Raw genomic sequence first — 12,584 nt, forward strand, 5'->3', positions numbered from 1 at the left:
GAGTGGTTTTCACCAAACCCTGATTGAAACACATCAGAGATGTTATGAGACTCCAGAAATTATGTGAGTTACAATGAAACCACTTTTTCCAGCAGTTTGCCCAAAAAGGGAAGTTACTGAGGTCTGATTGGTCCAGATTGGATTTTTAAAGTTTCGGTTCCACAATAGCGTGTTTGAACAAATTAGGAAACCTGCCTGAAGAGAGCGACAGATTAAAAATCTTGGTCACCCATGGTCCTGTTGTGTCAAAGGTATTCACAAAGAGCTTACATGGCAGTGCATCTTCAGAACTGGAGGAGGGTTTCATTTTAGCCAGCAGTGCAGAGACGTCTTCAAGACACACGGGATTAAAACAGGAGGTTCAGTTGGGGGGGGGTTCAGTTGGAGATGGGCTACATAAAGAAAGGTGGGGTTTTATGCTTTATGTCCCGGAGCTTATTGATAAAAAAGTTAAAAAAAAAAGTCATTGCTGTCTTCCTTACAGAGCACAGGAATAGCCATAGTCGCAGGGGACACGATGGAGTTTATAATGTCAAACAGCACTTTAGGATTTCTTTTGTTGGATCCAATCAGTGGAGAGAAATACTTAGTTCTTGCCTCCTTGATTGTTTTGTTGAGGGACGACACCAGATCCCTGGGATGTCGTCTCCGGACTTCAAGCTTGGTAGATTTCCAAAGGCGCTCAATTTTGCGACAGGATCTTTTCAGGTTCCTGATCAATCCAGGGTCAGGACAGGAAGTGTGTGTGTGTGAGAATCAGTGTTGTAGAAACAGGATTTGTTTCTTAAAGATGGCTGTACTGCTAAAAAAGAAGGTGTGCGGTTTTTAAAACGGTGGCTGGTAACGTGGAGACAATGCCATGAGGCAACTTGGGAAAATTTGTTGTCTGAACTTCCCCCGTCGGAGAACCAAAGGTTTTGGTGTTTTGGGGGGAGAAATCCTTTGTGTGTGAGTGGAACTCCTTGTGTGAATGAGACACAAGTTGATGAGAGCCTCCTTTTGGGTGTAGATCTGAATGAGGACCGTATGACGGAGATTTTCAAACTTCTGATGTTTTTGAATGTGCGGGATCGACTGGTGCAAAGGTAAATTTTCTCTGCACTGAGTACCAAACTACCTGGGATTAAATGTGCCTTTAATCCCAGATAGCAGCTGATGGGGAGAAAAATTAAGAAAAAGAAATTAATACAGTGACTAAGTCCTCAAAGGGGAGGAATGTGTGTGTGACAAATGATCTAACTGTGATGTAAAGAAATCTTTCTTATATAATGGTAAAAGTTAATCAAGTTAACTTAAGATGCTTTGCAGATCTGAGGCCCATCCAGTGTGAAGAGGGAGGCCGTGGTCACACTGGAGGAGCTCGGTCAGACAAAGAGAAGCTTGAAACTGTTCTGGTGTAAATGAACTGTTTTTAGGTCATTATAAAAAAGTGCTGTTTCTCAGTGAATGGGAGTTCTTTACTACTTAGAATGATAATCACATTGAAAACTGCAGCCGGCAAAGGCCTGTTTAAACAAAACACTGAGTAATCTATAAAATTAATCTGTGAAAATTGTGTTAAATTTGGAAACTGAGTAGTTAAACTGTTCAGTACTAATTAAAGTACTGGTAAACTCAGTAAATTAATAGATTTGTATTCTGGGATAATATAAAATGGTTAAATTAAGAATTGGATGACGTAAATACAGTAAAAAGGGATTTTTTAATAGTTTTTGGTTTATTTGTAAGTGTGAATGATTGTGTATGAGTTCACTTTGCAGCTCTAATAATGCTGAACTGTTGTGATACACAATCTGAGTCGTTCACCGATCGCACTGTCAATAGAATGGTGAAAAAATGATGTTATTAATGTTTGTGTTCTTTGAGTTTTGTTTGTTTTACATAATTGTGAAAAGGAAATCACCACTCCGGTCTGCAGTCCTCACCACTCCGGTCTGCAGTCCTCCACCACTCCGGTCTGCAGTCCTCACCACTCCGGTCTGCAGTCCTCCACCACTCCGGTCTGCAGTCCTCCACCCTGCTCCATCACCACCAGCAGCTCAGGATGAGGACTTCACTGGAGCCTTAAGAACAGACTTGAATATAAAGTCAGGGTGACTGCATCCAGATGTTTCGTCATGTTTGGTGACGACTGTGTTGTGTTGTTTCTGCCCTGTTGAGATTCTTTGCAGAACTGGAGGTGTGGCTTTGGGAGCGGAGAACACACAATGGAACAGAGAGAGAGCAGGTTCTAGTGGAGCCCAGAGGAGCTGGAGGAGTGATGAGGGACCAGAGTGAGGAGGATTGTAGAGGTGATGGACTGACCTAAGAACCTGGACAATTCTGATGTGAGGTGATGTGATGTGATGTGATGGGAGGTATGGTATGGTGAGGTGAGGTGAGGTGAGGTGAGGTGAGGTGAGGTGGTGTGGTGTGGTGAGGTGAGGTGAGGTGAGGTCGTGTGGTGTGGTGAGGTGAGGTGAGGTGAGGTGAGGTGAGGTGAGGTGAGGTGGTGTGGTGAGGTGAGGTGAGGTGAGGTGGTGACGTGAGATGAGGTGAGGTGATCTGATGTGAGGTGATCTGATGTGAGGTGAGGTGATATGATGACGAATGAGGTGAGGTGAGGTGAGGTGAGGTGAGGTGAGGTGAGGTGGTGTGGTGTGGTGTGGTGAGGTGAGGTGAGGTGAGGTGAGGTGAGGTGAGGTGGTGACGTGAGATGAGGTGAGGTGAGGTGAGGCGAGGCGAGGCGATGAGAACTGGATGAAGGTTGGAACATGAACACTCACAGAAGGGAAGCAGACACATGCATGAAGTGGCGATGACCAACATAGTAAACATAAATATCCAGATGGATTAATAAATTTACTTTAGACTAGATGATTTTTTTGAGGCTCAGATTAGATTTCTAAATTTAAGATTAAACTTTTAAATGGATTGACTCAATATTAAAATAATGGTTTTATAATGTGTTTTGTTAATTAACTAATAAATTAATAACTGGCTGCAGTAAAATTATGGGAAAATAATTAGTATTTGATAAAATTAGCATTAGTTATTTCTACAGAGTACATTTATGATATGTTGTTGTATTGAGCCATGAATTCTCTCATGTCTCAACAAGAGGGAAGGTTCATATCAAGAATGAGATATTTATAACATTTGGATTTTCAAATTAGATTAAAAACCTTTAGACAGACCAGATTAGATAATGGATCATTATTAATTAGAGAACTGATTTTAACACCTCGGTCTAGATTTGATTGACTTTAACAAGCAGTGATAAATGAGTTGATAAGATTCTATTACAGTTGTACCTCTCAGTCGGGTTCATAAAAAGAACAAATAGAACATTTACATAAAACTTAAGAACAATTATGTAAAAAATAGGGACAATTAGAAAGAAGAGATTATAATTATTTTATCAAGGACCTGAACTAAAAGTACAGAGAGAGAAATTTGATGAAACATTAGTCATATTAGGAACATCTTTGAAAATTCTAAAATTAGTGATCAACTGTAAAATTCTATAGGAAAAATAAATAGTTGTGGGAATAATGTTAAAGTTTAAATAAATGAATACAAATAAATAAATCAGTTTGACTAAGATCAATACCAGGGACAGAGCTAGTCCCTGTTCATTTAGATAATGGTAATTGAAATAATAGGAGCATCCTAAAGGTGTTGGTTCCTCTCCTCCTGCTGGTGGAAATCCTGACAGAACCGCAATAGACTCAACTGTGGTTTATGGCATTAAAAGGAATCACAGCTGCCTGAAAAGGAAGGTTCAGGACAGAACGTGGTTCTCTGTAGAGTTTGATGAAGGTTCAGGACAGAACGTGGTTCTCTGTAGAGTTTGATGAAGGTTCAGGACCTGTGCAGCTGACCATGTGGTGAGAATGTCTTTGTTTAATAAATGATTCTGTTAATTGTTAACTATCTCAGATCTGTTGTTTCCATAGTTCACCACAGTTGTGGAACATGCAGAATCTAAATATAGAAATTGAATTTAACAATCCCATGTTGGTGATGGTGTTACCTGGTTGACTCTTTAACCTAATGAGGAACCGTTGAGGGAACATGTAACTAAACCCAGCAGCAGCAGATGTTGTTGAACCTTCAGCCAGTCGGGTCGTTGACCGTCTCCCGACATGTTGACCTTCGGTACTTGTGCTGTTGGTGCAGTTCTGTTGGTTCTGACCCCTGCATGAGGTACCGTATAGTTCCTACTAGAAGAGCACCACCTAATAGAACAGCACCACCTTTTTCATAGATATGGAGCAAAGAACAAACCTCACCACTTGATAAAATATGACATTTTGCAGAGATGCAAACTGCAGGAACAGTTATTTGATGTTTACCACCGCTCTGCCGGGGGTTGGGGGAGCGGTGGCAGAACTACTTCCGTGTCCGCCAGCGACATGTAATTACCGTAATTTACAGGATGTTTTGACTTAGTGCTCACATGTTTCCAATAAACACACCCTGAGGCTGGCCCCGCTCCTCCATTGGGAAGTACACCACACTCGTTTTTCCTGATGATCCCTCAGTAGTTAAATACCTGCTAACGTGTCAGTCACGGTACAATCCTTTCAGTTTTTCGAGAGAGAAGTGTGCATCAAAGCCCGGGAGCCTGGGAACACAGCTTGTTAGTGGAGTCCCTTATCTTTGAGCCAACACCTCTCTTTCAAACACCCGACAAGCTCCGGCACCGTTGTTTGATCAACACTAAGCCCTTTGACTCTCGGCTAATCCTCCCAGGACACCCGATCTGGATTCTCCCAAATTTCATAGTCAACACCTGAAACAGTTTTAAAAAAGGAGGCAGAACATGAGGGAGGAAAATGTGAAAACAAAGTGTGTTTTGAGGCCAGGCGTTGGTTTCATAACAGCCCTGTGAAGGAGCTCCAGTGCCGCGTGCCGCCTTTGTACTGTGGAAAAATCTGCAGCACCTAAAGCGCTCGCAGCAGAACAAAGCGCCGTGATTCCCAGTCCAGGTGGAAAACAGGCACCACGCTGCTTCTCCGGCCGTTCAGACGGGTCAGGAGCGTTTTACTCGCTTGTCCTGCTGACACCAAGCAGCAGCCTTCTCTTGACACCACGGGAAAAGTTCACAACTATGGAGGACCAAATGTTTCAAAAATTAAATAAATATACACGCCATTAAATAATGAACAGAATGTGTCTTTAATTAGTTACAATTGGAATTAGATATGTACATGTCATTAATTCATTTAAATAGCAATTTCTGTTCAAAGCATATAAGAATATTTAATAATTAATTGTGTTGCTCTGCTCCAGTTCAGTGGATCATTGCTTCCAGCACCAGAACCATCAGCACGACTGCCCCTCAGAACCAACGACTACCCCTCAGAACCAAAGACGTTAAAATTAAGCTTTTATTTTGACACCACCCAACAGGGCAACCATGGCGGGAGGACAGCCCACACAAAACCCTCTTCAGTCCTGGTCGCCCACCCACAACTAATAAACCAAACTAAATGAGATTAATTAACTAACTACATGAACAAAGCATTGCAGCGATCAGCTCCATGATCACGGATCACGGTTCAGAAATCTCTCCACCTCTCTCTCTACTTCTCTCTACTTCTCTCTACCTCTCTCTCTACCTCTCTCTCTACTTCTCTCTACCTCTCTCTCTACCTCTCTCTACCTCTCTCTCTACTTCTCTCTACCTCTCTCTCTACCTCTCTCTCTACTTCTCTCTACCTCTCTCTCTACTTCTCTCTACCTCTCTCTCTACCTCTCTCTCTACTTCTCTCTACCTCTCTCTCTACCTCTCTCTACCTCTCTCTACCTCTCTCTCTACTTCTCTCTACCTCTCTCTCTACTTCTCTCTACCTCTCTCTACCTCTCTCTACCTCTCTCTCTACCTCTCTCTACCTCTCTCTACCTCTCTCTCTACTTCTCTCTACCTCTCTCTAACTCTCCCTCTACCTCCTCCTACCCAAACCAGGGTTTGTATCTCCCCCACCAATCTATCTCTCTGTCTATTCTATCCCTTCCTCTCCTCTACCCCCCCCCCCCCCCCAAGCCTCCACCTCTGACTCTGGGTTCTACAAAGGTTCTTCCAGCTAGAGGCAGTGCTGCAGTCAGTCCACCTTTATGGAGTCCAAGTCAAGTCCGAGTTCACGAGGTCGGAGTCCCAAGTCCAGATGAGCTCAAGAGTAAAACCTTATGAGAGAAGACGAGCACAAAATAAGAGAAATCTCATTATCCTCAAGTCTTCTTCGCTGGCATGTAATCCTCACTGTGAGTCCTGTTGAAAAAGTAACAACCTTGTGTGTGCAGATAAACAACAAAACATTTTCAATGACAATGTTTATTAAACTCTTCACCGAGACATACGTCTTTTAAACAAAAGGCATATCTGCTCTGTGAGGACTTAGTTGGTTTATTTAAAAATCAAGATCCAGGCAGTGTTTACTGATAACTTAACGATGAAAACAAACATCTTGCAATGTTTGCAAGAGAGTGAAAATAAGGTCATCCCAGCACTCCACTAACGTTGGTGAAATTCCGTTCAGAAACTTGTGTCACCATGTTAAACTGTTGTGGCTTCCAGAACCAACCTGTGAGCCGCTGAGAGCATGAGGTCGTGTCCTCAGGTCTATTATTATAGTTATCATAGATATTATAGATATTATAGATATTATAGATATTATTATATATTATCCTCAGGTCTATTTGTGACGCTCTAGGAGGCTGTGGTAACAGATACACTGAGATCCAGAGGTGCTTCTGGTGCATTCATTAATAACAATAACACAGCAAAATGGAAGACTGGAGAAAAGAAAGGCAGCAGATTAAACGGGTAAAAAGAGGATGAATGAATGAATGAATGGGGAGTGGTCAACAAAAATTATGGCTACTGCCTAACCCTGACTCTCATCTGTCACAGGTGAGTGTGCACCTTTACACACACGCACACACACACACACAAACGTGAAAACATAACCTTCTTGTTGGAGGTAATCGCCTTATATTTCTCAGATATAAATACATTTTTCAAACAAAGTCAGCTGAACTAAAGCGTCGAAATGAACACTCAACTTCCCATGAGACAGCACTCAGACAGAGCCTCAGAATGAAGGCAAAGACAAACAATTTGGAAATGCACAAGCGGTTTCAAATAGTTCTCTAAACTTCATACTTTACATGACAGCAGTGTCCTTTTCTGTTTCACAAGTCACGGCTGCACCTGAGGAATATGAGAGAGGAGCATGTGGACCCGGGGCTCGCTCTATGAGGTCTCAGAAGAAGTCCTCAGCACTGAACAGTCCTTCAACTGGTGCTGAAGACGCAGGGACAGGAAGTAGTAGAGCATTAAAATGCGGATGATTAACCAATCAGATGCCTGGCTGCCCAGTCGGCATGGTTACTGGGTGGCTAATGTCAATACTAATGAAAATATTGTAGCAATCACTGATCACTGCAATGCATTATGGGAGTTTCTGTCCGTCATGATTTAGATGTAATTATTGGGGATATATGAGGTTTGTCGTGTTGGTAATGGTTGTGTTGTGTTTTGTTGCTTAGTTCATGTAGCTAGTTCTAGTTCTAGTTTAGTTTATTAGTTGTAAGTGGGAAACCAGTAGTGAAGAAGGTTTTGAGTGTCGTGTCGTCCTGCCATGATGGGGCTGTTGGTTTGATTTTCAAAATAAAACCGGTGTGGCTTGCAGGTGGCATAAAAGACACGTTTATTCTCTCCAGTCTGCCTTTTGCAGAGCTTGTCCCAATAAACTTGATTTCAAGTTTCCTATGGAGGATGTCAATAAACTCAGAGTTTCAGTTTTTCTCTGTTCAAAGCTCTGTGTTGTATTTGGTGCTGTATAAATCAAGGTGAATTGAATTTATGGAAACCAGGATGGCTGAAACAGAGACTGTTTAGTGAAACCGGGACGGCTGAAACAGACTGACAGCGTCTGTTTTCCAGGTTGTTCCTCTGGTGAAGCTCAGTTGTCAGAGTGAGGGAGAAGACTGAGCCACTCACTTCATATGTCGACTCTTCTTATCATTTATGTTTCTGGTTCTCCTGCCGTTCCTGAGCCGTGAGACGAGCTGAAGTGTGAACAAACTATAAACGTGACTGATTCTCATTGTGATTCCGTCAGTTTGAAGCGTCGTCTGATGAAGAGACGCCGGCAGAGCCTGTGAGCGCCGCCCTGGTTCTGTCTGAGTAGAAAAACCATCTGCAGTTGTCAGTTGATGGTCAGTCCGGTATCAGCAAAGCCAATAGTCTCTGTGTCTTTGGACACTTTGTGAAGGGCGAGGAACTGATGCCTGAAATGGACTGAGGCGGAAGTGATAGCCGTCTCATAAGATTTACTAAACTATTCATTAGGAATTTCAATTATTAGTTAGATTAATTCCAATTACCAGTATTAACAGAAACGCTTGAAGGATCTCTGACTTCTTGACACAGAAGAGTCGACATTTCATTCACCTTTGTGCTCATTAGTAAAACAAAGTATAAATATCAGTTACTATGACAGCAAAGAACGAGCGGTTGAACCTTTAACCTGAGCCGATGGCTCAAGAGTCAAGATTCAGAAGGTTGTGAAGACTTTCTCTCTTTGTGAAGCTGCTGGCTTTCTGACACCACAGGAAGTCAGCGCCACCAGGAGCAATCAATGATGTATTATAATAACAGATCAGAGGAAGACCAAGAACATTAAATCAGCTGAGGTGAAAGAAAAGTGGAGCAACATGAACAGAGAGATGAAGAAAATATACAGACTACAGGAGGAGGAGGAAGAGGAGGAAGAGGAGGAGGAGGAAGAGGCGTAGGAGGAAAAGGAGGAGGAAGAGGAGGAGGAGGAGGAGGAGGAAGAGAAGGAGGAAGAGGAAGAGGAGGAGGAAGAGGAGGAGGAGGAGGTAGAGGAGGAAGAGGAGGAAAAGGGTTTGGAGGAGGAGGAGCAGGAGGATGAGGATCAGGAGGAGGATGAGGAGGAGGAAGAGGAGGAGGAGGAAGAGGCGTAGGAGGAAGAGGAGGAGGAGGAGGCATAGGAGGAAAATGAGGAGGAGGAGGAGGAAGAGGAGGAGGAAGAGGAGGAGGAAGAGGATGATGGAGGGAGGGAAGGAGGGAAGGAGGGAGGGAGTCAGGCAACAAACCACATTCTTGACATTACGCAGGACTTGGCGAGGTTTGACGGCCTCAAGACAGTGTAAGTTTAATCAAATCATCATAAAATATTATTTTGGAATCATTGATTTACATAGACAAGTATTTAAATACATTCCTTTTGCCACAATATTTTTATTTAAATTTTAACAGCAAAAGTACAGCTTCTCAGATAAATTTTGTTAAACGATCATATTGAAAATTAATTGCTGTACAAAAGAGATAAAAACAAGCAAAAACCAAACACACACACAAAAAACAACCAAATACAGATACGAAAAACCCTCAGCCTTCTCTGAACACAATCCTCCCGTATTAAAGGTAGACGTTTCCAAATAAAAATCATATATATATATATATATGTATATATATATGTCATCACACCATTTGGACTTTTTCAGTTCCTCAGGATGCCGTTCGGGCTAAAAGGTGCAGCACAGGTTCCAGCGGTTGATGGACTCGGTGTTCAGGGGACTGTCTTTCCTGTTTGTCTATCTGGATGACATCCTGGTGACCAGCGCCTCAGAGGAGGACCACCTGAGGACCACCTGAGGACCACCTGAGGACCACCTGCTACACCTGCGACGGCTCCCAGAAAGACTTCATGAGCCTGGGCTGACGGTGAACCCGGGGAAATGTCGGTTTGGGCTGTTGGGAGATTGACTTCCTGGGCCACCATGTCTCTTCAGGTGGAGTAGTCCCCTCACCAGTTAAGGTGGAGGCGATTGATGCCTTTCCACGTTCTCAGACCATCAAGTCACTGCAGGGATTCCTGGACATGGTGAACTTTTACAACCGCTTCCTCCACCTGCAGCTCACCTGATGCGTCCCCTGTATGAAGCTCTGAGGGGCAGAAAGGCCAAGCAGGACGTGGACTGGTCCCCAGAAAGGATCCTGGCATTCCAGAAGGCCAAGGTTCCACTCTCTAACACCGCCATGCTGGAGCTCCCAGCTCTAACGGCACCGGACTACGCAGTGGGGGCGCTATGTGAACAGTGGGTGGAGCCTGGCAGGCTATGGCGTTCTTCAGCAGGCAGCTGTGTGACAGTGAAAGGAAGTACAGCACGTTTGACAGAGAACTCTTGGCTCTTTTCCTCGCCATTCGTCACTTTAGGTTTTTGCTGGAGGGCCGGGAGTTCACCGTTTTCGTGGACCACAAACCCCTCACCTTCGCTATGGCCAAGACCTCAGAGCTGTGGTCTGCAAGGCAGCAGCGCCACCTCTCTGCCATTTCAGAGTTTACCACAGACATTCAGCATGTAGCTGGAAAAAACAACGCAGTGGCTGACTGCCTCTCCCGGCCACGAGTAAACTGTGTGCAGCTGGGTGTGGACGACCCTGCGATGGCCACTGACCAGCAGGCAGATGCCGAAATCCAGTCATTCAGGACAGCTGCGACGGGGTTACTGTGAGAGGATGTGGTCTTCCATGACAGCGGGACCACGCTCCTCTGTGACGTCTTTACACGACAGCCCCGCCCCATGGTACCTGCCGGCTGGCGACGCCAGGTTTTTGAGGCAATACACACTCTTTCACATCCAGGGGTGAGGGCATCAGTCAAACTAGTGGGGGCAAAGTTCGTCTGGCCAGGGCTTAGAAAGGACGTCAGGAGCTGGGCAGCCTCCCGTGTGGCACGTCAGCGGGCCAAAGTACATCACCACACCATCATCGGCGTTTGACCAATCACACACAGAGAAACTCTGTAGAGCAGTTTACAGATTACTGAAGGAGCAGTTAATCTCTGAGATTATGAAGAATTCAAACACATCCAGCAGCTCAAAGCAACACTGCTGCTGCAGCCAAAGCCAGAACATTCCTGACTTGTTAATGCTGACTTGGTGAGATTAGAGCAGATTAATTCATCACCATGACGACACGAGTAGTTTTGGTTCCATAAATTCATGGTTCTGCAGTTCTGTCAGGTGTGATCTTTAACCTCATTATTCCAGATCAATCCTCATGGAGATAAACAGACCTGGAACAAGAACAAGAACAAGTCAAGAACAAGAACAAGAACAAGAACAAGAACCTCCTTCAGAGCCTCAGAGACCAGGATTTATTTTATTATGTGAAAAAGATTGTTCTGAATTAATTTATCATCTCTCTGCTGCAGCTCAGTGCTGAACCTGCCCACCAATCACCATCATTTAAGAATGGGCGGGGCATTTTCCAAGAGATCTGACTGGTCAGGATGCGGAGCTCTGACCTCTTATCCAGAACATCCTGGTCCGTCGCGCTTCCTTCCTGAGAACAATGACCTGCATTAACAATCACTATCTGTTACAAATTCCCTGTAAAGTTTTTTATATGTTCAGTTGAAATAGGCGGTTTTCAGTCAGGCATTATAGTTGGACAGCCCAGTCAGGTTGTGGGGTCCTTGTATCACGTCCGGGTGAACAGAGTTTTGTTCGATGATGAGGTAGTGGACCCCTTGTTACATATCGAATGCTTTGCTGAAGAAGTGAGCCATTAATAGTTCACCAAGCATGCCTATCAGAGTTTTATAGAGTATTTATGTTGGATACGTTCAGTTTATACATTAGAAGGCGCGTAGTTGTGAACAGCTCTGTGTTTATTTAGCTCAGATGTGAATGAAGCTCGTGCTCATCGGCTAGCTCTGTTTGCATATGCGTGACGTTATAGGGCACACGTGTCAAACTCAAGGCCCGCCCCGACCCGAGTTCCACCCGACGGGAGGAAGCCCCGGGCGGAGCGGTAGGAAGAAAAAGAAAAAGAAAAGCTTTAAAAAATTAAATTCACTGATGTTTATGCACTTTTGCACCGACTGCAGAATATCATTTTATCAAGTCGTGAGCTTTGTTTCCTCCAGCAAGTCACATCTTTTTAAAACTGCATTGACCATAAACCACATTTCCCACAATGCATGCTGATTCTATTGTTTTTATAATGCTAAAGATGTAAATTTGTAGTTTTGCTACAATCTGGGAGTTTTACAATTTATATATGATTGTTCCTTAGTGCAATTTGTCCCGATCAAATGAATGAATAAATAATTTATTACCCGTGAAGATTTCAGTGTATAAACATTAACGCAGTTTTCAACAAGTAGAATTGAGAAATATAAACAATCCAAAATGTCCAGGAAGAGAAGAATCGATGCAGATGAAAGGATGTTAGATGAACGATGGGAAGGAGAAGACATGTTTGTGGTTCAAGGAGAAAAAACTGTTTGTCTTTAGTGTTCTGAGGCGTGTCGGTTGTCAAAGAGTAAAATATACGTCCACATTTTGACACCAAGTACGGAGGTAAGTATGACAAGGTTAGACTGAACAGAGCAACGAGCTAATAGATATTTCATATCTATACAAATCCATATGTAATATTTGTAATATGAGTAAGTAATAAAGTCAGAGTTATTTCAAATTGAGTAGTTACATTTATTTTACATTATATTTGTTTACATTTAGTTACATTTATACTGTCTTACAGTTACATTTGGCCC

Source organism: Lipophrys pholis, assembly GCF_963383615.2.
Source record: "Lipophrys pholis genome assembly, chromosome: 14".
Classification (NCBI taxonomy): Eukaryota; Metazoa; Chordata; class Actinopteri; order Blenniiformes; family Blenniidae; genus Lipophrys; species Lipophrys pholis.